This window comes from Stegodyphus dumicola, chromosome 12 (assembly GCF_044657685.1).
Source record: "Stegodyphus dumicola isolate Sdum_Otavi_A_Nest chromosome 12, ASM4465768v1".
NCBI classification, from domain to species: domain Eukaryota; kingdom Metazoa; phylum Arthropoda; class Arachnida; order Araneae; family Eresidae; genus Stegodyphus; species Stegodyphus dumicola.
The window spans coordinates 100577609-100605044 of record NC_140779.1 but is presented as its reverse complement, the minus strand read 5'-3'; the positions used below and the strand labels follow the sequence as shown (position 1 = coordinate 100605044).

The following is a 27436-nucleotide window of genomic DNA, read 5'->3' as shown; positions in this document are numbered from 1 at the left end:
TCCTGAGCCAACAACGCTACAATATCTTACAATTTTCCTGGATATATCTCCTTATAATGCTAGATATGCGGGGACGCCAGATAATGCTACATAACCTCTTGGTAGAATGACGGTGTCTGTCTCCCGTCAACTATCAATTGCTCTCCACTGACAGTTAAAATAGTTTTTCTGTTTTATAAAATATAAATTGGTTGTATTATCAAAAATCAGGAAAAAAGGAAGTAAACTTTAAATGATTATAGTTTTTTCAGGATGGAGGATAGGATGGAGCGTCAACCCGAGTGTGACCACAACGCAACGAAAACGGATGAAGACAGTCAAGCAGCTTACGTTGACCGAGATATTCAGCACTTGTAAGTACTGTTCAGTATGCTATATAACATGTACGTAAAAGTGTATCATTTCATTTTAATGAATTAAAACCTCTTTTTCTTTAAAAATAATTTTTTTCCTCCCATTTTCAACGTACAATACATAGAGTACCTTAATGGTACTATTCGGTTTCGAGGGCCGTAAAAAAATTGCAGCGAAAATGTACGCGCAAAAGCGCCAAATCTAGCAAACGCGCCCATTTAACAGCGAGCCAAATCTAGCGTACGCTCTGATTTCAGATTGCGTAAGTTTATATAGTTCTATATTTCTTACGACGCCATTGAAATACTAGTTTAATTTTTAAATCATTTTTTGATATCCTATGGATTTAACAATTTGGGAATTGCCCATGACGAAAAGTCGGCAATAGAATTTTGGGTAAAGTGCAGAATCACCCACTGCTTGACGCGTTTTTAAGAATTGCACATACTCGGTATCCATGTGCACATCGACCTATTTTCACTTTAAAAAAAAAAATCCTAGAATTGAACAAAAATGGCACTGCGTACACCCTTGACTTTATCTATGTACACATCGACCTATTTGCATTTAAAAAGTAAAAGAAAATTGACAAAAATCCAATTGTTTTTACCCTTGTAAAAAGCGGCAAACAAATAAGTGAGCGATTCTGCACTTTACCGATAATATTTTCGAAGAAAAGGCATCATTCATTATAGAAAATTACGTTTGAACAACCAACGAGATGAAGTTATGCTTTAGCGATAAGTCGCTAGCGAAATAGCGATGCAGGCATCCATTCAGTTATGTTAAGCAATTTTTATATAAATTATAATAATGAACTCGAATAGTTATTTACTCTTATGCTTCCATTCAGTCATGTTTAGCCTTTTTCATATAAATTATAATAATAATAAAGTATTATATGAAATTAACCTTTCATCTAAATTAAAACATCAATCTTAAATAGTTATTTACTATTATACTTCCTTTCTTGCCGCAATTATTAGGGTTGCCGCAATTCTTTTTGGCAGCATTGGCATCAACATTATTTTTTGGCGATTTTTTACGGCCCTCGAAACCGAATAGTACCTAATTAATTAAAGTGTACGTAGACCCTTTCTTCGCAAAAAATGAAATTATCCGAATGGAGTCCGGTCCCAATTGATTCGGATAATTGGAGCTCTACTGTATATGATAAATTATTTTTCTCCCTTTAGAGCATTAATTCCCACCATTAATTACTATTAACACCATCATTCATTTCCATATTTTAAATAAAAGCTTATTGTATGAAACCTTTGTTTTTCTAATTGTAATTTATTCATTAGTAAGTTTATAAGGCAATTTTAATAATTTTACGAGGAAAGAGACTATACGTCAGAGATATGGAAAGTTTTACAGGAAGACTAAATAATTAAAATTTTAAAATTATGTGAGGCATATTTCAGGTCTTAGACAAACATTATCAAAAGCATATTTCTAAAGACGTGTATTATAAATCTTACCTGCACTAATTTTAATTTATTTTAGCAAGTTGAACAGATATTTTTCTGCTGTGTTAAATTGCTTTTTTTTTTAAATCAGATACCTTTAAAATATCTATAATTTGTTTTTATCTAATTTACTTTCAGACCTTTTTGACAAGGCTGAATATTTTTCCCCTAAAATTTGTCTTTTTTCTTATCATTTATTAGAACACCAGCGTACTAATATATTCACTGCTTTAAATTTCAAAGAATAAACTTCAAAGAACCATTAAAAGCTGATGATAACTTTGAACGTTGAAAATTTCAAAATGGAAATCATAATTTCAATCTTCCACCATGAATACACATTATTAACAATTTTAAAACAAAAAGTTACATTTTTCTGAATAAAGTTGTAACCTAATTAATTATAGCATTTTCTCATATTTATTTAGATAACGCAGATGGCAGCATTAAAGCATAACGTCAATACCTCTGGAAATCTGCATTTTTGTATAACTTTGGTGTAAGTCAACAATCAGAATTCATTCTTCTAATCACTTCTGTCTTAAGTTCAATTAACGATCTAGATCACAAAACGATAGAAATGTTTTATACATGAAAGGAAGAAAGAAAATGGTAATGAATGTGTGTGTGTGAATAATAGATAAAAGACTAGAAGCAGCTAATGAAAGAAAACTAAACAACTTTCCGAACTCAACTATCTCTTTGCCTGTTTGATTGAAACGGTCCCAGAATTTCTGCTGAAGACATTTTGTTTAGTTAGCCCACGGTCTTTAATCACTGTTAACATTAGTGTTCTTCTCCCCCACACTCAATAGTATTTCTTCATAGCTACTAATTTAAATTATTTTTTCTAAATTGTTTAAAAAAAACCTTAATTCTTAATTTTCAAGTCTTTTGATTTCTATTTTTTGCTTCCTTGTACAAAGTAAAGGAAGTATAGTAATCACGAAAAATTTCGGATGTCATATTTTAACAAAAATGTCCAATTTGACTGCACTAAAATCGATCTGAAGAATTTTGTTTGCTTGACATCTGTACGTATGGACAGTATAAAGGACTCTTTTTTTTTTCTTTTTTTTTTTTTCATAAATGGTTTGTAAGATAAGTTTAAAATGGATTCAGAAGGGATTATTTTCTTAACGTCCTTACGCACGTATCTACGTATCTCGCATAACTCAAAAACGATTAACCGTAAAATGTTGAAATTTTACATATGGTATTGTTATAACATCTAGTTGTGCACTTCCCTTTTTTGTTGCAGTCGGCCACACCGAACGTATATATTGTTGCGTTTCACGGGTTTGTGGATTTTAAAGAATTGATGATAACACTTGATGAAGAATCATTACGCAATTTTTTGCCAGTAAGCACTATTATACATGACCGTTTAAACTCGTCGAAAAACTACGATAAACACGCTGAAACAATCAGCAACACAGCCTTCAGGCTATAACGGTGAAGACAACTTCACGGCAAAGCAGTAAAGTACAGCTCCGGCTCTGTCGATCGTTCTCAAGCTGATCTCTGAACCTCTCCGTACATGCAGGGTATAAATATATATAGCTTTAATCGACCTTCGAGAATATTCCCGAGAAAACCGCTAAGGATGCTTTCTATAATGTTCTCGCTCCGTCCATGGCATATCGCCAATTTTTCGTTAAATATCGCCAAATGGGCGATTTCGCGCCAAATCTGGAAAGCCTGCCTATCTCTGCCGTTTTCTGGCAACCCTAAGCTTGAATGTTTTGAGGGGAAGCTATATCATTCAGTAGCCGCTGGACATTTCGCAATAATATATATATATATATAATTTTAAAGTAGATAGAACAAACGATAAAAGACCAATGTGGTCAAACATTTTGCGCATTGTGCTGCAAAATTAAGGAAATTAGAAGATAAATTTTAGTACGCACGCTAAAAAGTTGCTAAAAAACTGTGGCTCCGCGAAAACTTCAACATAAGCAAATTTAGTTGAATTGAATTGTGTTAAAAGAGAAATATACAACATCTGAATATTTAAAAGTAAAAATTAACAAAAATAGTAAGCTATATGTTAAACTAATTAAGTATATTTAAAACATAGTAAAAGTACTAATCAATTGATCGAGGTAAAAATAAAAATAAAAAAAAAAATTAAGAAGCGGTAAATGGTTTATTAGCCCAATTCGAAGTTCATTGTGGCACGTCAGGGGAAATTTTTTCAATGAAGTTCGAACTAAGCTAACTTCATCACGCGTTTCGTCAAAACAGACAATTGAAACTGTACGCGACACATTTTTCAATGAATTAAATAAACTATGTCAAAAACTTTAGTCTCAATTCTCCGTTCCAATTTCCCGAAGCGTCCGCTTACATTAACACAGTAAGGTGTAAAAAAGACAATAACTAAATAATGGAAAGGAAATGCCGATGTACAGAAAAAAATAATAAATAGCGATATGCTATTAGTCAAAATATGCAAGATCTTATGGGTGGATCTGCGAGCTTAAAGTGTTAATACTTTGTAAAAGTACCGTAAATTATATTTAAATCAAAACGGCAAAGATAATGTAATAGACGAATTAAAGCAAGGGTCTTGCTAAGACCTAGAAAAAATCCTTTAGATGAAAAAAAATTATTAAAAACAGACCTGTATCATTGTTGTCTTCCTTGGTCAACGAGGAAACTTTTCGAGTATATATATATATACCTATTCTCTTACCGAGCTCTTTTTTTTCGTTATATGTTGGTAAATTGCGCATTGTTTGCTTTAGAAGTGATTAAAGTGGTGGCTATGTGTTTACACTTGAAATATTTATTAGCGTAGTAAATTAAATCAGTTGGTGCACCAACTTGAGTATCTTTTTGCCCAGGGAGACCAAAAGGAAACTTAAAAAGTTTTGTCACCGAAAATTTTGACTTCTGTCCTTTCACGGAATTACTTGTTTTTGTATACAGACTCTTAATTTTCATTGCAAAAATTGTTTTTCTATAACTATTTTTAGTTGTATTTGGCGTTTTAGGTTTTTCTGTATTTTACAATTTTTAATGAAGATAATTAGAATTTTTATGCATTTCTGCTTTGCGGTGAAGTGAGAACTAAACTGACTGAAAGAAATGTATCTCTAATGAAATTTGAAAGAATAAGTTTAAAGGAAGTGATGAAAAATGTGTATAATTTTGTAAGCCGTACATGGAAGTCATGTGATGTCCATACCAGTTTTTTTTTCTAAACAAAATGGTGGGGTGGCCATACGATAACTGAATAAGGTAATAAGAGAGAATATCGAGATATAATAGAAATGGTAATAAAGAAGTTAACAGACTAAAAAGAATAATTACTTTCAATTCCGTTGAATTTTATTTCACAGTTTTGATTTAATATTAGCAGCCTTGAGATTTTATTATTAATTGCCTTTGATCAACAATATTATGATACTTAAAAATGATCTTTTATGCCTTAATGGATTCATTTAAAATCTTGTAATGAAAAATGTTGTTTGTGCATATTTTTAAAAATTATGTTGTATGCCTTAATACCTTTAACTAAAACCGTGTAATGGAAAACGTTTCTAATGATGTATATATTTTTTATGTCTTAATGTATTTAATAAAAACCGTGTAATAGAAAATGTTTTTTGTATTTATTTTACACTTTTTCATTTATTGAATGAAAAAAATAGCGAAAAATAAAGCACTACATCTGAGCGCATTTAAATTTCCAGTTGATTCAAACATTTAATGTCATTCAACCTGAATATCATGGGGTTGCTGACAATGAAAAGTGTTTTGATTTCAAAAGCTATCGTTGTGATCAATGCAAAATCCTTTTCAACCGAAAAATTTTCATTTAAAGGTTATTTTCTATCTAACTGATAGTGTAAAGATCCAAATTCTGCAATGACTAGTTTGAACGTTTAACAAAGGTACACACACACACACACACACACACACACAAAAAAAAAAAAAAAAAAAAAAAAAAAAATACATATATATATATACAATGTTTTAGAAAGAAAATTCTTCATCGAATTTTGAAAATTCATGTGGGGTATTTTTATTTTGTCTTTACAAATGCGTGGAAAAAATTTCAGGAAAATCAAATGCGTAAAAGAAACTCTCGAGATATAACTTGAACAGGTAAACTGATAAATATGTATAAAACACATAATATAATGTAATGTAAAAGATTAAATTATAAAAATTAGAGGTAATAGAAAATCAATAAAAAGAAAAGAAAATCTGAAATCTTTCAGATTTTTTATTACGCCCAAAAGGGCGTTGTAGGATTTGTGTCTTACCTTTATATTATTAAATATCATGTCCTTCGCACTTAACTAATTCAACAGCAATATCACAAAATATTTAAAAACAGCAGAACAGCGTATCTTTAGAATTTCCGATACACAGTCTCGAGCGCTGAAAGAAAAAGAAAATAACATTAAGACGAAAATGCTTTTTTTCTTCGTAGTGTTGCCATTGCTCGTTTTGAAAGCGTTGAGTTTGTTAATGAAAATTCCGTTATACTTTTACAGGATTTGAATAAAATAAATTCAAAATTCGGGATTCTAGTGCCCATGTTTGGTTGGAGGGCTACGTTATTCAATATCTAATGGCTCTAGGTACCGTTGTTTTTTCACAATGCGAGAAACATGCTCATTCATGCAGCTTTTTCATTATTTAATTTCTTTAAATATAATACATGGCGATTATATTTGGTGGCAACAGATTGAGGATCGCAGAAAGTGAAACGACGCAAAATGCTATTTTGAGACTAATAGCCCCTTTGGGCTAAATTTGATATGTAATAATATAAAAGAATTATTACAAAATTATTATGTATTATAAAAAATACAAATATTTGCAAATACGTACAACTGTATTAATGCATATTATATTAAGGAACAGTGCATAAAGTACACTAAATTGTTCGTTAATAACAACTATTGGTTTGGTTTGATTTAGGTTATTATGGTAAAGCACACTAGGGCTATCTGTCTACCTTCGTTGAGTACTTTCTAAGGGAAACTAGTACACGTTACACATGGAAAACAATTACGAAAACGCCCATGTAGCCAGCCCGTAGCCAGCCTGGATTCGAACCCAGGGTGAAGGAACCGGTGTTCAAGGATTTTACCTCTGGGTTGCTGGTAGCTGAGCCCTCCAATGGCTAATTCGCTGAGACATCCTCTAAAGGCAAATGCTGGTAAACGGCCTGGTTGTATCTTACAGTTTTACTCATGCGTATTATGAGAAAAAGTTAACTTTCCTCAGAAATTTCTCCAAGATGAGAGCCTACCCCTTAGCATCCTATGCGGACATTTTGTGTATATATTCCTCTTGTACATATAAACCAGTTTTTCTCAAAACGTCCTTCCCAAGGTCACTCTTCTTTTAGACAGCTTTTTCATAATCTAATATATCTAAATCCTCTTAAGCAGATAGCCCTAGGTTAATCGATTAATCGATTAACTTAACCTATTTCTCGGTTACTATGAAAGACAAAAAAGTGTCAGTTGAGATTGTTACGCTAAAACAGTCTAAACGCAGTGAGCCTTGCAAGTGGGAAATATTGATTTCAATGTTTGTCTGTTTAACACAGATAATCTTATCTTTTCATACGTAGTCAAATAATAGGCTTAATAATCGTACTGATAACCCCTTCATCGAAAAACAAAGGACAAACTCAAAGATGTATCAGTTTTTAGACGTAAGATCTCACAGCAATATAATGTTATTTTTTCAATTTTATTCATTACTATTAGCTCGGCTTAGCAGGATGAGTTATTCTTTATTCTTCTTCTTATTATGCATTATGATATACATTTGAGCAATGAAATTAATTTTTATTTGTTTAAAAGAGTAAATTTCGGGCACCAAGCTAAATTAATTAAGCAAAAGCTATTTTAATTGCATCACTGGTCGAGTATGCTCTACAACTATAACGAATAAGTTAGATTAAAAACAGGAAATTAGCTGCTATAAGCATTTCGATCACTTCCCAAATTAGTTAAAATGTTTAATTACCTCCCTTTTTATTGCCTATTCCAGCAGCGAATCGTTCCAAGTTTCCTCCACCCAAATTAGTTAATCGATTTCCCCTTAATGATTTTAATTCTCGGAGAATTTCATTTCCTGAAAGTGGATTACATTTTTACCCTTTAAAAAGGGCACTTTTTTAATTATTTTCTCTTGCCCTTTCAAAGCATTTCATACAAAAGGCTCTTGTTTTATTAGCATATTCGACCGGTGGATGTTTCAATTTTAATTAAAACTTTCGTTTTATTTTCTAATTGAACCTTCATTACGGCGATATCGCGTAAAATTCTGAAGTCTTCGGCATAACAGCGATCACAGCTAATAGAACAAAGCAATCCAAAAAAGAAAATAACAATGAGGATACAAAATTATTATGACTCCAAAAAACTCGCCAAATGAAAATAATCTCTTTTGACTGGGCTCGGTACGGAAGATCACCTTTTAATGAATGGCTACAGCCAATTAGTGTTGCGTCAAATCCTGATTAAAATAAGCTAATTAAAGACGGCAGTAGCTCCTGCGCCACTGTAGTGCCTTGATTACAGTGCGCCCTTCGCCACTGATTGCAGGCTGCCCTAATTGGCGCGCCCCGACACCAAAGATACACATCCAAATTAATTCATTAGTCGCCGTTGTGCCAAAGTAAACGCTGCTGCCTATGAAAGCGGAGTTCCACCATAATGAGTGATCATTAGAGAAGTCCTGACACAAATATAATTGAATTCTTTATGTGTTTTTTTAGATATTGTGCTTAGAATCTGAGGGAAGGGCCTGCACCCTCTCCAATCCCACAAATTTTTTATTTGTTTTCGTGTTTTCTGTATACATATAAAAGTATCCTTAATCAAGGCCTAACTTTGACACACTGAACAGAAGCTTTCCCATTCACTCGCCACTGGGGGTTGCCAGACTGGCCATATCGCCAAATAAATCGCCAAATTTGATTTATATTCTTGACGAAAAGAGCAATGACAGGCTCTAATTGAACTCTGGCTCATTTTTGTTTTGTTTTATTGCTTCAGCAAACACCTTTTCCTTTGTTAATTAAGCCGGCTGTAGATCCTAGGGCTAACAAATTATTTTCTCTGCTTGGTGAAGGGGAAAATGGGTCCAGAAAATGTATTTTCATGTAGCAGAATGAAATTTTTAATCACATTTAAGCATATTTACCTGTAACATCGAATATTGATCATCTATTCCTAAGTTTTTGTTTAGGTATTAGTTTCGTCGTTTCTCCTCCAATGCCTTAATCAGTTATCTGGTTACTCATGTAACTTGTAAATAAAAAAAAGCTTTAACTTATACTGCTCTCAACCAGGGCGATAGTAATGCGATTACTCTCATATTTACCAGTTAAATATTTAGCTTTAGTTTATGAATATAAAAACTACTTTAATTCAAGTTTTGGTATTTATCAACATTTTCTGTACTTTTTTCTTGTTTAATTTATAAAACATGTTAAAAATATTCTAAATTAGAATAAATGAATATGTATTTTTGGAGTTTCGGAAAGGAGGGGGGGGGGTTAGAATGATCGCCTAGCAACGGTAAAACAGGCGCATGGGGCGAAAAAAATTGAGAACCACTTTACTAAATCACCTTAAAATATATTCTCAATATTGAGTTGATTTGACTTAAATATGAAATTTTAAAGTTATAAGAAATGTCAATATTTTCTACCCATAGAAAGACTCTATCACGATATCGCAGAAAGACTGTATGACATTCAGGGACCCTAAAATATACCGAAGCATAAAAAACTTTCAAACACTTTGTGAGAAAATTTTAGCTATTATTCCAAAACTAAATATGTTTCATTGCTCTGTGTGTCGGAATTATTAATTAATAAATGATTTATTTCAAAACCTTAATTTTAAAAATGAAATTGAGGTAGAAAAAAGTATATGGATATTGCGATACAAATGTTGTAAAGAGTAAATTCTTGCAGGCTTTTCTTGTAAAATACCTGGAAAAAGAATTTTAAACTTGGAAAAGATATAGTTTAAGATTCAAAGGCTACTTTGTTCACATTTGTTTTGATGCGAGCATAGTTACATTTTTTCATTGGCATCGTGAAAAGTCCGAGAAGGAAATAACTGAGCTATTGAATTTAAAATAAAATCTACTGTTCAGTTTAATCCTGAAATACTGTAAAGCAAATTTGTTTGAAACCAAAATACAGAAATGCATCCAAAGAAATTCACGTAACGCGAAAGAAAGTGATCCATCAGGAATGCTGTTTATAATCATAAAACCGGTGAAGCAAGATTAACTTTAAAAGCTTAGCGAATTTTTAATATATCTAGTAATGCAGAAACTGCAGAAATATTTTAATAACGTGTAAATTGTATGTCTAAATAGCTAGAAGAAAACCATTTCTCAGTAAAGCAAATCGAAAGGCATGATTACAGTTCACTAAGGCATGAATTAAATTCCTCAGAATTTTTTTAATTCCATTGTAATTATAAACAAATTCAAATTTAATATTTTAGGAGTAAATGAAAACACATGTTGTGGTTGTATGAATGCTTGCAGCTGTTTACTGTTCGTTGTGGCAATTTTCGTTTTATTTGAAAATCGCTACATCCATTCCTTCGCTTTACGTCAGTTTGTCTAGTGTTATTGTTTGTCTAGTGTTTGTTTGTTGTTATCTAGTGAATCTGTGGATTAAAAAACTTTATACTTTTATATTCAGAAGACCATTCAAGAGGTTTTTAATATGGGAAGGAAAAGATTAGACTCACAGATTTCATTCAAGATTACTTAGATTAGAACTAGAATAGAGCTAGGTAGAGATTAACTCAATGCTTTAGTATTATTGAAATATCCAATTAAATATCCTTGAGGACTGAAATATTATTATTATTATGTTATTAAAAGATCTCTTATTTCTTTTTATCGAATGTCTCTAAAAATTAGAATGTTCTACCGATAGAGTTAGTTGCCTTTAGGCTTTTAAATGTTACTAAACTGAAATTATGTTAATCAAAAAGACTTTTAACTAAGCAGTTTCGTAATTTTAAACTTTGCATTCATAATGGTGTGGCAGAAGTGGAACCTAAGAAACTTTGCTTGATACAGATGAGACTCCGTATGTAAATACTACAGGACTGACTACTTAAATAAATAAAAATCGATACCAGTGATCAAATTGCAAGTCTGAACTACTGAATGTATGCATCAAAGATAGTATTTCAAGAGCAAATTTTGAATACAACGGAAATTGCGTCAAATGATTGCAATGGCGCTAATCACTATGGACTGTAAGGGTGCCTCAGAAACACAGTGCGAAGCTGTAATGTACAAGTAAAAGAAGTAGTTCAGTGTAATAAACCATAGCCGACCCTGGGCCTTGGTTGAAGTAGAGTCTTACAATGCCCTTGCTATATAAAACAGAGAGAGGACTTCAATGGTCTGTCTGAAGAGGGACGGAACCTTGTTGCAAAGAGTTTTATAAAAAAACCATGCAAACATCAAAGATCAAGTCACTTTTCCATTATCCTCAGAAGTACGATGTCATCCGCAGGTACTATTGTATATTTGCAAATCATTAGGAGGCAATTCACTGAAATAGAACTGGGTTTCAATAGACCGCTCTTTTACAGTAACCAGTAAGCATCATAGATGCCATTTGCAGTAATGACTTCTCCGATAACGGTAAATTCTGCCTAGTTAGTTGTGTGAACTAGTTAGTTGTGCCAGTCATAGTTCATACTGGGAGTCAGCTGATACTAGGTAATAAATATGTACATTTCTGTAAAATATGCTGTGAATCTAAATCTATCGTATAATTATCAGAAGATGGATTTCAAAAGAATCTTGAACTGGCTCAGCAAATTCACATTTAAAATAAATTTTTCCATACCGAGAGACCTCTCACGACGATTATCTTTCTAAGATGACTTTATGAAAATGATTAGTATTTCTAAAAATATAATTGAATAATAATAAGCGTTATGATAATCATATTTTCCAACGCGATCACCTCCACATTAAGATGAAATCCTTCTGGAGCCGTGAATGCTCTGCTCATCTTAGAAAGATGTCACCTTACAATTTCAGTACAGTGACTGAATTAAGTATTTCAAATTTTTATAGAATCTGTAAAGTCATTAGGTTATTTTAATACGGGAGACATGTAAAATAAGCGATGCCCTCGCCGTGACTCGAACCTCGGACCTCTCGAATACACACCGAGCGTGCTGACCATTATATCACGAAGGCATGCTAAGAAGGCGGGAGAAATACCTTATAACTTTTAACTATACATTTTTAGGGCAGTGCAAACCCCGTACAAACGTAACAGATATAAACAGTACTGTGATCATAAGAAATTGTTTTAATTATCTCTTTTATTCTTTGACAGATTAAAAACTGGTTCAAATGTTCAGAGGTAACATTTGCGTAATCGTGTGTATCACTTCTATTACTGCAATAGATCAAGTAGTAAGAAAAGTAACTTTCCAAAAGACGGGGAAAATCACTATCTGAAAATTTCAGGTTACAATCTAAAATTTCGAAGAATTTACAAGTAAATCTTCAAAACGTTAGTAAATTATTCAAAACATGTTTAAACATAAAAATCACTACATTTTAAAATAATTCATTGTAATTTTCGCATATTGATTTTAGTTTAATGACTAATATAACTTTAAGTTAAACAATTATAAGTAGCTCTTACAGATTTAAGAATTAATATCCCAGGAGTTCAAGTACAGAATATAACATCTTATATTTAAAACAGACGTTTAAATATAGCAGTGCTAAAAGATAGGGAAAAAATCCTATGATATTATTTCATCGTAATTTATTGGTACGTGGAGATTTATGTACTAATTTAATAACGCAAAAAGCTTAATGATAGTTAAGATGTAACTATGAACTCATTTTACTGGATCGCTTGCGAATGAAGTTTGTAACAACTATTTCTCTGGATTGGCAGTACTTTGTTTTTCAGGATACGAAATCTGCGAAATGAAGACAATAAACTTTTCGAAGAAGTATCTAGTAAGCTGTAATGGTTTAAACTACAAGGGAAGTGAGGTACTTGCTGACATACACGATGATCTACTGAAGATAATATTTTATTATTTTCTACTGAATGATTTTCTTAAGTTAAAATGGGCGTATTTTTATACAGACAACTGCAGTAATAATGATGATTGGATAGATAAGCTTCAGTAGGTTTTTCAACGAAAGCTGATGCCTCCTCTGTTCAAGTTTTATGGATCACCTCGATTCTCGTAGAAAGATAAATCGAACTAAGGAAAAGTACGTAATGGGAATATTACGTACTATTAAATATATAAGGAAGACCTACTACAAACTGTAGTACGTCTTACTTATATATTTAATACAAGTTCTTTTTGTTTCACTTTCTTTTTGTTCTGTTGTAGATATCTCGTCAATCAATAGCACTTTCAGCAGCAGAGCCTTTCAATCCAACGAAGTCTGCTGCTGTTAGATCAATAAATGGAAGAACTTAAGGGATTAAAATTTTCAATAAAGTATGAAGAATATAATGACGGTAGAATTTTTTGAATTACTTGCTAATATCAAATATCGGAAACTAAGCTACCAAAAAGACAGCCGTTCTTTGCTATTCTGCAAATACTTGCAGAATGTCTACTCTTTAATAATCCATTTTCAAGATGTCTGTCGCACGATACTACGCTTATTTTCTCACAGTAGTAGCAAACGAGAAACATTCTAGAGGTTCATTCATGGCTTATAAATAGAGAGCACTTAACGCCATCGATTTAGGTTTCATTTGCAATGTTAACGGAACCCAGTTCAGTGGCCTTCTATCGGACAATTTGACGGAAGAGGATAAACAACTAATCTTCTTTCTTACAATCCAACCTAGTTCAGCTTATGAATTCAGTTTGTCGACATTACTGGCCTTCTTGTAGAAAACTCTGAAGCTATCTTTCCTAAACTGAAAATACATGAAGATAAACGACTAGTTTTCTTACTTACAGTCCACGTCAGTTAAGCTTATGAGATTCAGTTTGTCTACATATTAGTCTTCTTGTAGAAAATCTGAAGTCGGCTTTTCTGAAAAGAAAATAGAAGAAAAACAACTAGTTTTCTTGCTTACTACCTACTTCAGTTAAGCTTATGAGACTCAAGTTTGTGTACATACTGGTCTTTTTCCAGAAATGCCTGAGCTCAACTTTCCTGAACAGAAAATGAGAACAGATAAACAACTAGTTTTCTTGCTTGCAAGCCATGTCGGTTAAGCTCACGAGACTTTACTGGTTTCTTAAAGAAATATTTGAAGTCAGCTTTCTTAAACAGAAAATACAAAAAGCAATGAGTATCCATAAGATTTTATGGGTTTCTATTGACTTTTACTGGTTTCTGTTGGTCTCTGTGGGTTTTTCTTACTGGTATCAATTGACACCCATACAACCAACATTCAATGGCAGAACTTTGTACTGGTTTGTATAGGTTTATATTGACTTTTACTGGTTTTCTTACTGGTATCAATATAATAATAAATCTTCTGTTGGTTTATATGGGTTTGTGCTATTTTTTTATCTGACGTTAATATACTTCTTGTAAACAATAAAATTAACAGAATGAAAATATGATCTCTTTAAGACCACCAGAGTAACCTGGAAACGCAGGTGGTCGTTTTAGAGAAGGTTTTTACTAAATATGCTTATTTATTTGATTTAAATTTTTTTTTCGGAAACAATAACAGTAATCATATACACCACACACAACGAGGTCTCTCCAAGGCGACCAGCCGCAAATAAAAATTCATCTTTGTAAGTGGTCGCCTTAGAGAGGTGATGCTCAATACCAATAGATACTCACGTTCTCAGAGATACGTTTATCTTTTAGAGGTGGTCGTCTTAGGGAGATTGCATCTACGGAATGAATCTCTCTAAGGCGACCAGACACACTTGCAGAATTTTCTTTGTGAATGGTCGGTTTACAGAGGGAATATTCAATACCAAAGTATACTTATGTTTTCAGAAATACTGGTTTCTTTCGGAGGCGGTCGTCTTAGGGAGGTGGTTTTTGCTACGAGTTGGTTCTCTGAATACACACACATAAGCTCTTACATTTCTGATATTACAAATAAACACCGATATCAACCAACATCTCTTTAACGCGAACAAGTTCATTCACAATCGCAAAACTTTTCTCCCTGTTAACGCTGACGTGAGAAAAAAAATTCCCCCTCCCTCCCCCACTCTCAGAAGTTTCCCAAACAAGCAATATGGCGCCGCTCTAGTTATTGTTGTGTGATGCTGGTGTTATTTTCTTCGTAGTTGTAGTAATGCAGTATATTATTTACTATGATTTACTGTATTACAAATTTTACTATGTTTTACTGTTTAGAAATTAGTAATAAATAATAAAATACCAGCACTGACTGTGAATATACCACTAAAGCCATGCACGTGTAATCGTGTCTAATGTTTGAGAGAACGTTGCTGATAACTGACTAGTTGTGAAATGGAGTTTCTGAGCGTGAAATTGATTTTCCATCTTTACTTTTATCCTGAAAAACAATGTGCTTAAAGACTGAAAAGTGATAATTTCAGGCTTGATAATTTGTTTCAGTGTGCAGATGCAGAAATGTAGTTTTTGCAAAAACTACATTTCTGCATTCTACTAAAACTGTATTTTAGAAAATTTATTTTTTTGATTACAGTTTAGAAATACTTTTTTAAAGCTTGTTCATGTAGATGCTTTATCATTTGAATATTATGTACTAATAAATTTGAGTATACCTTACTTAAAAATGATCTTGCATGATTCAATTTTGAATTTTTCGACTAATGTGATGTGGCCGAACAAAAAGAATGTTTTTTTATGTTTTAAAAAAATGTACTAATTATATTTAGCGAGCAAAAAAGGTAAGTTTTATTAATGAAATAAACATTGAAGTATTTAATGTGTTTATTACTTATTGAATGGGGTAGACAAGACATACAAGCTTAAGGAATCTTTTTTCCACTACTAAAATTATGTGAAAATTTAGATGATCATAGTAGCTTACATTGTTTTTCCTTTCTGGTCTATTTTTCTTTACAAGTATGAGACTAGAACCACATTTTTACATTAAATATTTTGTGCTATTTTGTTAAAACACATATAATCATTTTTATGCATACTTTAATTTTCATTATTATTAGTTTGATGAAGAAAATTTCAAATGTGTTTTTCATAAATTGCTTTTGAAATAGAAATAGATTTGTGAATAAGATTTATGCAATATTAAATGTACTAGTCTTGGGAGTATAAAAAGTGAATTATTTATTTGAAAAAAATTACATTAAGTTGAAACCTCATATAGTGGTTATTTTCTTAAATGACCACCTCTGATAATGGCACATTTGTCAAGACAATAATTAAATAACAGGACTTAAAAATCATTCATAGTTTTGTCAGGCTACAGGAAACTGGCATTATCTCGAATTGTGGAGTTGATTGTTTTAGGAACGTTTTGCTGTATAATCAATTGACTTCGGTGTAGTAATTTTTACGTGGGTATGAATTTTGCAGAAGTAATTGAAAGTTTTTACGAGACATTTAAAACCAAAGCTCTTCGGATCATGAGTCTTATAAGGGCACTGTTATAGCATTGCTTTCAAATATAGTTAGAGTAATATTTAAAGATTATTTTCGGAAGCACTTCCACAGGGAATCCGGTTGTTCTCTGCGGATGAAAACCCATATAAATAAATCTTAATTACAGCCTTATACAAATGCAGTTAAAATTATTGTCATTACAATTAAGCGAATATAGCCACATTTGTTTACAAAAAGTTATATCAATTTCATTTAGCATTGTAATTTCAGAAAATGCTCGGTATTTTTATATTATATAATCTACTGTCAAAAACAATAGCTACCTTTTCAGTACTTTAAATTTTACTATTGAGAATTTTTATGGTTCAAAATAACATTTCTATACGTTATTTCAAGTATTCTTTCTACAATAGAAATCTAAATAACTTGCACGTAAAACACTGACTCAAATTTATTCCAATAATGCATCGCTTTAATTAAATTTATGTTCCTTTGAAATGATATATGAAAAACCTTGTGTAATAATAAATTATTAATATATATAGGTAAATGGTATTTTTATATATTTTTTCGGGTAAAGTGCAGAATCGCCCACTTATTTATTTGGCACTTTGTACAAAAGTAAAAGGAATTGGATTTTTGTCAATTTTCTTTTGACTTTTTAAGTGAAAATAGGTTGATGTGTACATGAATAAAGTCAAAGGAGTGCACAATGGCATTTTTGTGCAATTCTGAGATGTTTTTTTAAGTGAAAATAGGTCGATGTGTACATGGATACCGAGTATGTGCAATTCTTAAAAACACGCCAAGCAGTGGGCGATTCTACACTTTCCCCATTTTTCTATAGGAATTTAGTTTCATTAAATTAGTTATTTAGTATAATTATGTGTATATGAGTATATTCATACTTATTCACATAGATGGAATTTTTACAGTACGAAAGTTGATCTTTTTTACATCAAGAACTACATATACTATAAATACCCATTATGTTATAGATTTTATTTATATAAAATCTGTGGAAGATTATATAGCACTAAAAGTGAGATACGGAATAAAACATTATACGCTATAAGATATTTTCTTAATTCCCGAACTGTGCGTTGAGAATTGGTATTTATTGAAACTTGTAAATTTTTTTAAATTCATTTTGTTACAATATAATTTATTGTATTTTGGGTACTATTAAGTTTATTATATGTTATCTTCATGTTTCATTTATCTTTTGAGAGATACAGGTAACATTCAAAGTATTGTAATAAGGGGTCGACACAGTGTTTGTATATTATTATTTCTTCACTACATTATATTCTTGGATTCATCCTTTCTTCCATGCAAAACATCTATGTGTATGCACGTCATAATAAGCTGCAGGGTGTTACTATCATTGGTAAGCGAGCTTTAAGGGGATAGCAAGTATGCTAAATTTGAACTCTATGTTAAGTTTCTAATTTGCAAGTCCCGTATTCTTTTTGCTTGCTTGTTAATAATGTTTCTCTTCCTGAAAATTTGGGTTTCTTCTAGTTTTGTTTTTTAATTTGGTTTAGTGCATTGTAGGTAACTTAAAATTTAAGCAGATGCTAGAAAGTACCATCCTTTGGCAATACATTTCTCATTAGGTATCAAATTGTTAAACAAGCTGATGTGATTAAATACAATTGTTTAATTTCCCAATTAAAGAACTGAAATACAAATATATGCAGTGAGGTACAGTACTATATATATTTATAATGAAATCAATAATACATATACAGTCAAAGTAATGATTCGCAACCATCAAATGAAATGATATTATATATATATGTAATAGATTCTGTAGTCGAATACAAGCAGCTGAATCCGTAATGAACAGCAAGAATTTTGATGGCTTAGTGATGTTGAAACTCCAATCCACAATGAATAAGAAATTTGGCAGTCGAGGTAGATTTAATTCAACTTTTCTTTCAGCAAATATGTTGCAGCCACAAACAAGTTGGCACATTATTTATGCCTATTCCAAAAATTAACATTTTTGATAAATGTGTAGTAAGAAACAAGGAGCAGACAGACTGCAATCCAGCTAATACAAAGCGTAAAAAGCAAATGTGTTATGTTAAGGGTGAAATCTTAATTCAGACCGAGTTAATTTTGGTTCTCGATGCATTTTTACTCGTCTTTGATAGTTAATACTGCTGTAAAATTACTATTGGCTGTTTGAGTTTTAGTTTCTTTTACAACATCAAATTATGTAAGAGTCATATGACATGAATTAATCTCCAAATGATGCAGTGCAGAAAGATTACTGTTTTTAGAATAGAGAAGGAAAATTAATTTTATGCTGCTAATTTAATCTTTTGCATATTCCTTATTTTTCTTACATATGTATATGTACATTTATCATTCGATGGTTGTGAATCATGACTTTGGTTATTATCTTTCTATTCATTTTATTTTCAGAATTATATAAAGATAGTTTAAAATTTTGTAAAGAGAATTTATACAAATATTTTGTAATATGTTTATAGATATTGACGTGCATTAAGTAGGGATGGGCTCGTAGGCTTCTAGATATTTTAAAATTTTTATTTATTCGCATTGAGTTTTATTTAAAATTACTTTGCATGTTTTCTCCGCAATTTAGTTCTGTACATTTCATCAGTACTAATTATGTACTTCTGTTGGTTTATGTTTTTATGGAAATTTGATTTACAGTTCTATTTTTGTGTATTGTTTTTTATAGGGATTCTGTATATGGATACCCATTCTATGCACGATTCTATGTATGGATACTCCACTATGGTATAATGCTATTGGTTCTGTTTATGGGTTTTGTGCAGCGATTTTTCCAAGAGGTACCTTTATTGGTCTGTGGATTTTTGTGTAGTGGTTTTTACAGGATTTGGCGTATAGGTGTACATGCTTTTGTTTACTGGTTTTTACAAAGCATTACCCTACGGAATATCCATTTTTTTAATGGAAATTTGGCCAATGGATATGCACATAAAGTTTTGATTTTTGGCTATGGGTTTTTACTGGGATTTTGTTTATAGTGCCTACAGTTCTACAGAGATTTGGCCTACTCGCAACCGTACAGTCTTACGGGTTTCCGTTTACAGGTTTTTTACGGGTATTTCGCCTACAGGTACCTATACAGCCGTGCAGGTTTCTTTCTATGGGTTTTTACGGGTATTCGGCCTATGGGTACCCGTACAATCGTACGGGTTTCTTTTTATGGGTTTTTACGGGAATTTGGCCTACGGGTACCCGTACAAACGTACGGGTTTCTTTCTATGGGTTTTTACGGGGATTTGGCCTACAGGTACCCGTACAACCATACGGGTTTCTTTCTATGGGTTTTAACGGGGATTTGGCCTACGGGTACCCGTACAGTTGTACGGGTTTCTGTCTGTGGGTTTTTACGGGGATTTGGCCTACGGGTACCCACAGAGCTGTACGGGTACCCGTAGGCCAATTCCCCGTAAAAGAATTTTATGGGTTTCTACGGGGCATTTTTAGCAGGGCAGGCCCTCATTGCCCAACTAAAACTAGTAGGCGAAGACGGAGTGAAGTCAGCTTTCTACCTTTTTGTGCTCCACGTCTCTTGACGAACAGAAAACTGTACCATTCTCCTTTCTCCATGAATAAAACGTCCCAATACAAATAATGCTGCATCACCTGTTGAGCAGGTTATCAAAGGGTACGCTCGGGGCTTATGAAGAGAGCCCAGTCCGAAAAATAAGCGACAGTCTTCATTTAACAGAACACTAAGAATTCTTCAAAGTAATATCAACGGCTTCTCGACAAATGCCCCTAGAGTTAAAATAGACGCAATCCTGTATATTGCGGAAAAATATAGTGTTCAAATTATTCACCTCCAAGAAACACAGCTTAAAGAAACTTCTTGTCTCAAAGACTACCATATCTTGAGATCTAATAGACAACATAAAGGTGGAGGTTTAGCTCTTCTGTCAACAACTTGACCTCTTATCGGTAATGAATTTAGATTTGAAAATGCAGGGCATGAAGGTAAATTGGAACAAAACGCATCTTAACATCTTTAACTTGTATCATCTGCCAAATCAAAATAGTACCTGTGGAGATCTGCATAATGTTTTTGGCAACAGAGCTCTTATCATGGAAGACATTAATGCTATGCATGCCTGTTTGGGGCAGCACTGGTGTTAATCATATAGGCGAGGATTTTATTTAACTTGATAGATGACCATACCTTTTTAGTCTCTTAACGACAGTTCAAAGACCTTCTCTTCTTTCAGTTACAAGTACAACACTGAAGACGTTTTTTCATTTAACTAAGGTAAGTCCTGACCTCTTCTCCAACTGTTCTTGGACTGTGCTTCATAACATTGGAAGCGACCACCTGCTAACTTTGGTGAAAATCAAGAGAAATGGGAGAAAAATTATTAATACAAAGAATTTCTGGAATTTTAAGAAGACTAACTGGGTGCTCTTTCCAAATCTTCTCGATCAAAAACTTACTACAGAACCATCTCATAAGGATCTAGATACAAGATGACTGTTTTCGAAGGAAACTGTGATTCAGGCAGCAAACCAAGCTGTCCCTAGAGATAATTTCAAAAGACTGACTCTTTTTCATGTATAACTCTTCGATCTTAAAGCCTTTCTAGGAGAAAAAGATGCAACTAATTTATAATCTGAGGGATAGAGGTAACCATTCGATAAAAATCGAACTTTCAAAAATTAATGCGGAAATAAAGAGGACATATGCCCTGCTTAAGAGAAAAAGTTGGAGTAACTTGTGCACTAATATCGATGCTCGAGCCCCTAATACAAAACTATGAAAGCTGGTAAAGAAACTTAGTAATAAACAATCTCAATATGAGGTTTGTAACTCCATTTATGACGACCATTGGCAAGCAGACCCTAATGATAAAGATGTTGCTAATCTATTGGCTCGACACTACCAAAAAATTACCAAACTAATTTTTACGAGAGAAGATAAAATGCTGAAGAATAGGGGTAGGCGCATTCTTCATGGTTGCCGAAGTAATATATGACATATAATCGTACATAAAGAGGGCATTTTCAATAAAGAGTTCTCGCTGGAAGAAATGTACAGTGCCTTAAGAACAACAACTTGATCCATCTAAATCTCCCGATCCTGATAATGTTCATGGTATAAATGATATATAATCTTAACCCTAAAGGAAAAGAGTCTCTCTTGGAAATTTTTAATAAATACTGGAAGCTCGGTAGATTTTCTCAAGATTGGAAACGCTCTCTTGTTGTGCCAGTTAGGAAGCATAATAAACCAGCCGGATTTCCCGGCAGTTTCAGCCCTGTTGCATTGACTAAAACTCTAAAGACTCCCTTGTAAACTAATGAAAAAAAGTTAGTTTACATAGACTGACATTTTACCTAGATTCTAAAGATTTATTGCCGAGAGAACAATACGGTTTTAGGAGGGGGCACTCTGCTACCGATCAAATCCTATATTTTGAATAGAGTCAGAGAACCACTTAACTGATAACCCACTTGGTTTTCTTTTTACTGCTGGTTCGAAAAAAATGAAACCACCACGATGAGATGAACTGTAATTTTTTTACTTCTGCTCGAAGATTCTAGATTAGACAGAGTTTCTTCCGCCAACTTTACGATCCTCATAACAGCTACTTACCACAGTTGGAACTACAGGTCACTCAGGTGTTCCAAACAGGCGGTATACTTGGCGGCCTTCTGCTCACTTCCCTTCACTGCAAGCTTTGCCTGCCACTGTTGCTTTGCACCATATATAATAGGAACTCTTCTGACGTCACTGCTTGTGACGCGACATGCTTGAACATACTAACTTGAATGACATGCTTGGACCTACTTGACATCCTTGAACCTACTAGGATCGATAAAAAGAAAAGAAAGTCAATCAGTTTTAATAAATCATAGCACAGTTAAAGCTTCACGGAAAGATAAAAGTTTAAAAGTTATAGCTGAGATGTTCTAACATTATTCTCAAATGGTAAAATGCAAATCTTTCAAACACTTCTTTTAAGTACCCCATAATTTGTCTTCACTTTTACTACTCGTATTTTGTTATCACCTTCTGGTAAGATATGTAACTGAAAGATATCTTACAACTCTTCCCAGTAACCAGCTATAAAATGGCATATCATCTCCTCTTGATGACAACCAAAGTCCCTATTTCCACATTATTCTTAGCGAACATCCACTTAGACCTTTGTTTAAGTTGTTTAAGTATGTATGTGACCAATATTTCCAAATGAGTTGAGTCAATTTTGTTACACTTTGCCAATGCAAAAGTCTATTATCTGGTAAAGTACTAAGATCTTTCTCAGGGAAGTCTGTTATTAAACGGCCTCTAAAAATGTTAAGGTGTTAACATTTCGAGATCACTTGGATCTATTAACAGAGGAGAAATAGGAAAGCTATCAAGTATTCCTTTAATTTGATTTGTTATTCTTAGAAGCTCTTCTAAAATTAATTTTGCATTATCAATACAACGTTTTAAATGGTATTTAAAAGCCTTCCCCCCTGCTGCCCACAGTCCTCCAAAATTGTGGGATCAGGGGGAGAATAAAATTCCATTCAATAACGTTCTACAACTACTAACTAGATATCCATTAATAACTCATCTCGGTTTTAATAACACTCTGAAGCCTCTTTATTCCCTTGTCAGCTTCAATAAATGTTTTAGCTTTACCACTAAATAATTTGCTACTTTTACTACGTCTGGAAAAGAATCTTTTTAAGGTAGCAATAAAAAATCAGATGTAAGATCTGTAACTAGTTCTAAATGTGTTGCACGAATTACGAAGCAAATGAAAATACAAACCTAAATTTTACAAAAAATAACACACTTTCTCTGATTTTTGTGTCTGATAAAGAAAAAACTGCAAAAATCAGTTACCTGTAGAGTTAAACGCGAAGCTTTGATTCCCTCGATCTCAAAATAAGTTTCCTAAAAGTTGACTTGTTCCAACTGGTTTGGTTTTGAAACAAGAAATACATTCATGCACAACCTTTCTACATAGCGATTTATCATTTAATGGCCAAAAGACTTGCCGAATATTATATAGCAATCATTGAGCTTCAACATGCAAATACTTCTTTTGGAAATGCTGCGCAATGTGTTTCGTTAAAATATGTTTATCCGGTAAAATAGCTGGATGCTTTCTGGCAGAATTTTAAGTTTGTATTTTGTAACCTACCACCAACTCTCAAAACACCTTTTATCTAGAAAAAGGTATAAATCAAGAATGCGAGAATTTATAGGTAATTTTTTTTTTGTTTGTTTGTTTTGTTTTGTTTTAATAGTTTTAAGCTCAGATGAAAAACTTGCCGCTTGAACTTGTCTAACACAACATGATATGCTGTATTCCAATTCTTTCGTAGTTAGGAATCCTAAATTTCTTCTCGCCAGTGGCAGTTTAGCATCATTAATAAATCTCAGACCCCACGTGATCAGTCGATGCAGTTTTATGAAGGACGAGATCTTTGAAATCCCTGGTAACTCTTCTATGTTTACTCCAACCGCATATGAAGAGTCTTCCCGTTCTTCTTTCAAAGCTGCCTCGCAATTTGGAATTTTTTGGCAAAACGAAATTTCTCTTGACTTTAACCATTCCACCAAAGTTTCTAAATTAACAAATCACTTCGATAGTCCCCGTGACGCACAGTCATCTGGGTGGGTTCTCCTTTCCTTGAATGTGATTCCAATTTTCCGCTGAAACAGCAACCTGAATTCTTGACATTCTATGTGCTACGAAGGTTGCCATCGGTTAGGTTCATACATTAGCCAACATAATACAATACTTGAGTCACTCCAGGCATGTATAGAATTAACTTCTGATTTTAATGAAGTTTTAACTGCTTGTATTAAGTTATAAGGATTTTAAGTTTTACTAACGATTATTTTATTTTAAAACTTTACTGTCCCCTCTTGTTTTCCACTTCAGGCCAGAATAAACGCGGTTTTTTAGTATGCAAATTTAGCTTGCAGACTGTTAAGTACTATTTAAGTTGTGGCTTTTAGCCAAGAAGGAGTTAGAAAGAGACTTCTCGCTACCATATCTCAGCGCGCTTTTCGGTTAGTTGCTGTCCGTCTTTAAAGCCAGAAATTTAGTCCTCTTGATACTGAAGACGTATTGTAGTTTTCTCGCATTCTGTGTACTACATACGTAAAGATTAAAAGGCCAGTCTTAGCGTAACTAGTCTTTATAAAGTATTTGAGTTTAGATCTTATTTATTTTTAGTCTGTGGTTCTTATGTTTTACGTTTCACATCATAAGTACTGTTCTATGTATCCCGAAGTGCTGGAGCAACTGCAAACTGTGAAGAATAAAGGGTAGTTAAAACCTTCCCACTTGTATTGTATCTTCTACACTTTTCGGAACATAGTTTTTAGTAAACTTCCTGTTCTTACTCAGGACTCCAACATGTTTGCCAAAGCAATTAGAAGAAATAGTAGTCCTGATAAAGTGAGCTAACAAAACAGCAGCACAGAGTTCCAATAGTCGATGGTTTAATGAGAGCAAGTCGAGTTTTTGCTATCATTAGATTTATATAAACAGTTGAGTGATTAGATGACCTAGCACAAATAACTGTACCATAACCCTTCTTCGACGCATCACAGAAGCCATGCAGTTGAATTTTCAAAGGTTCCGGTACCACAACATTTCGTGGAATGCGAATTAAATTTAATTGCTGATTTCTTTACAAATAGTCCTCCACATTTTGTCAATCTTTTTCGGAACTGGATATTCCTAGTCAAGTTTAAATTTCAAAAGTTCTTGAAGAAGACTTTTCGTTGATATGACAAAAAGTGAAATCCAACCCAAAGGCTCGAACAGTTTTGCTATTGAGGATAATATAATTATATTTTTTTAAATTTATTGACAATTTAATATCACAAAATTACAGAAAAATTCATCTTTATTGGATCCCTTCCAGGCCAAGAACATTTATAGCCTTATTTTCCACAATCGTGTGAGGTTTATCCTTAGTTGAACACTTTATGTTTGCATTTTCTAACACTAACCTTTCGTTACTAGACCAGTTGTGGAATTCAAACCCACATTTTCTAAGCATTTTGCTCATTTTTACTACTAGCTCAGAATCTTCAGCACCTGTCAACACATTATCCACATAAAAAATCCCTTAACACTATTTTGCTGATTTTAGGGAAATTTTCACTTTCATTAGCTGTCATTTGCTTCAATGCTCTTGTCGCCAAGTATGTCGCACAAGCAGTTCCATACATCACAGTCATTTTAACAGACAAACTTCCGCTTGTTGCTTTGAATTCTCTCTCCAATATATTCTTTGAAACAAAATAGGCTTAACTTTTACTTATCTGTAAATTTTCTCAAAGTCAGCAGTTATTGCAATACGATGACACTTGAATCTCAAAAGAATATTAATCAGATCGTTTGGGTGTCTGGACCAATCATTAACTTGTCATTAAGCAAAGCACCTGAAGATGAGTTTGCACATGCATCACTCTCAGTTTTATCGTTAAGCTTGACTCATTTAAAACTAAATGATGAGGTATATAGAAACTTTCATTTTCGAATTTACAATATACTGATGAAATTGATTCGACATGACTGAACAATAAGTATTCTTGCATAAACTCTCTGTACTGATTAAATTTCTGGCAATGAAGAAAGTTTTTCTCCAAATAAAGAAATTTACGAAAAGTTTTTTAGTTACCCGAAAGTTTCCTATTAGGTTTGAAAGGAAGCTCAACTAAGTATCTTCCAAATTCTTCACGGGCATATGCTTTCTGAAAATGAATTTCAAGTAAATTTTTTTCTGTTGTAAGAGACTGTGACTCTGGGATGCTCCCTAATTTCCAAAATGACTTAACTAATTCCTCAGTATTTTCAGTATTTACCCTTACATGGCTACTGACATTAAATTATTCTGTTTAGGGATCTCAAAGGCAGTTGCTCCTGCAATAATCCAACCTAGTTTTGAACTCACGGGAAAAGGTAAATTTTCACCATGCTTAATAATGTTTCCACTCATTAAAGTTAAAAACACATTATTTGCCCCTTATAGAATGTCAAATCTGATTTATAAAATGACTGATCAGCTAAAACTAATTCACTAAAATTATTACCAACATTTTCAGGTAAAGACACAATAGGAAGATTGTCACTAATATTTTTTAAACAAAAGCAGTAGTTGGAATTTTAAAGTCGCTGTTAAAATGAGGAGTAAACAATAAATCAACTTTTCTGTTACTCACAGTGCTAAAAGTACCCAGACAAGAAATTGAAATTGAACTATCTTTCACGTTACACAAATTATTACCTTTGACATATTCAATTCTCTTTTGCACGTCTAGTTGAAAGAACTTTCCGCCTTTTAATAAATTGTGATGTTCTTGACAGTAGATACATTTAGCGTTTGTTATTAAAGGTATTTACTTTGTTATTAGCTTTGTAACTCTTTCCTGAAGACACTTTACTATTTTGTAATGTCCTTGCATAATGTTTTAAAAATTGAATCAATTCACTTAATTTTGGAATTTCCTTTTTTTAGCTGTCTTTCCCACCAGAATTTAGTTCATGAATATAATTTTTGCAAAACAACATAAACCAATAATCTTTGGAAAGAGCCTTAAGTGAAAGAAAGATTTTGCTCAGTTCCATCTCCAGTTTTGAAGGGTTTTTTTTTTTCCATCTCCAGAGAGCATCCCAGAAGGACGGGTCCGAGAGCCTACCACCTCTCTTCCGCTACCACAACATCCCAAGAGGACTTCACGCTCGATGCATATTTTGAGTCCCCCTATGCCGCACAGATATTATATACTTAAAACCATTCATGCCTTCTTCGAGATACATACTTTTCCGGGAAACCCGAGCTTTTCGGTACGGCAGTCAGCATTACTAACCACTTTCCCGATTGGGCGGTTCCAGTTAATACTTGTAGTATCTATTAAGTTAGATTATTGACCGCCTGAAGAACATGTTATCAAAGTTAGAGTAAACAAGTGAAAATCTTACTATTTATAACCAATCTTACTATTTATACCCAATTTTTGTTTGGTTCACAGAACA

The 27436-nt window shown here is 32.9% G+C and overlaps 1 long non-coding RNA gene across 2 annotated transcripts in view; it reads left to right on the top strand.

Moving 5' to 3' along the window:
* Positions 1 to 27436, top strand: part of LOC146993719 (uncharacterized) — a 285520-nt gene that overhangs the window by 76094 nt on the left and 181990 nt on the right. For both annotated transcript variants that reach the window (XR_015038248.1, XR_015038249.1), the window contains exon 2: positions 243 to 353. This is a non-coding gene — a long non-coding RNA (uncharacterized LOC146993719). The remainder of the gene's footprint in view (positions 1 to 242; positions 354 to 27436) is intronic.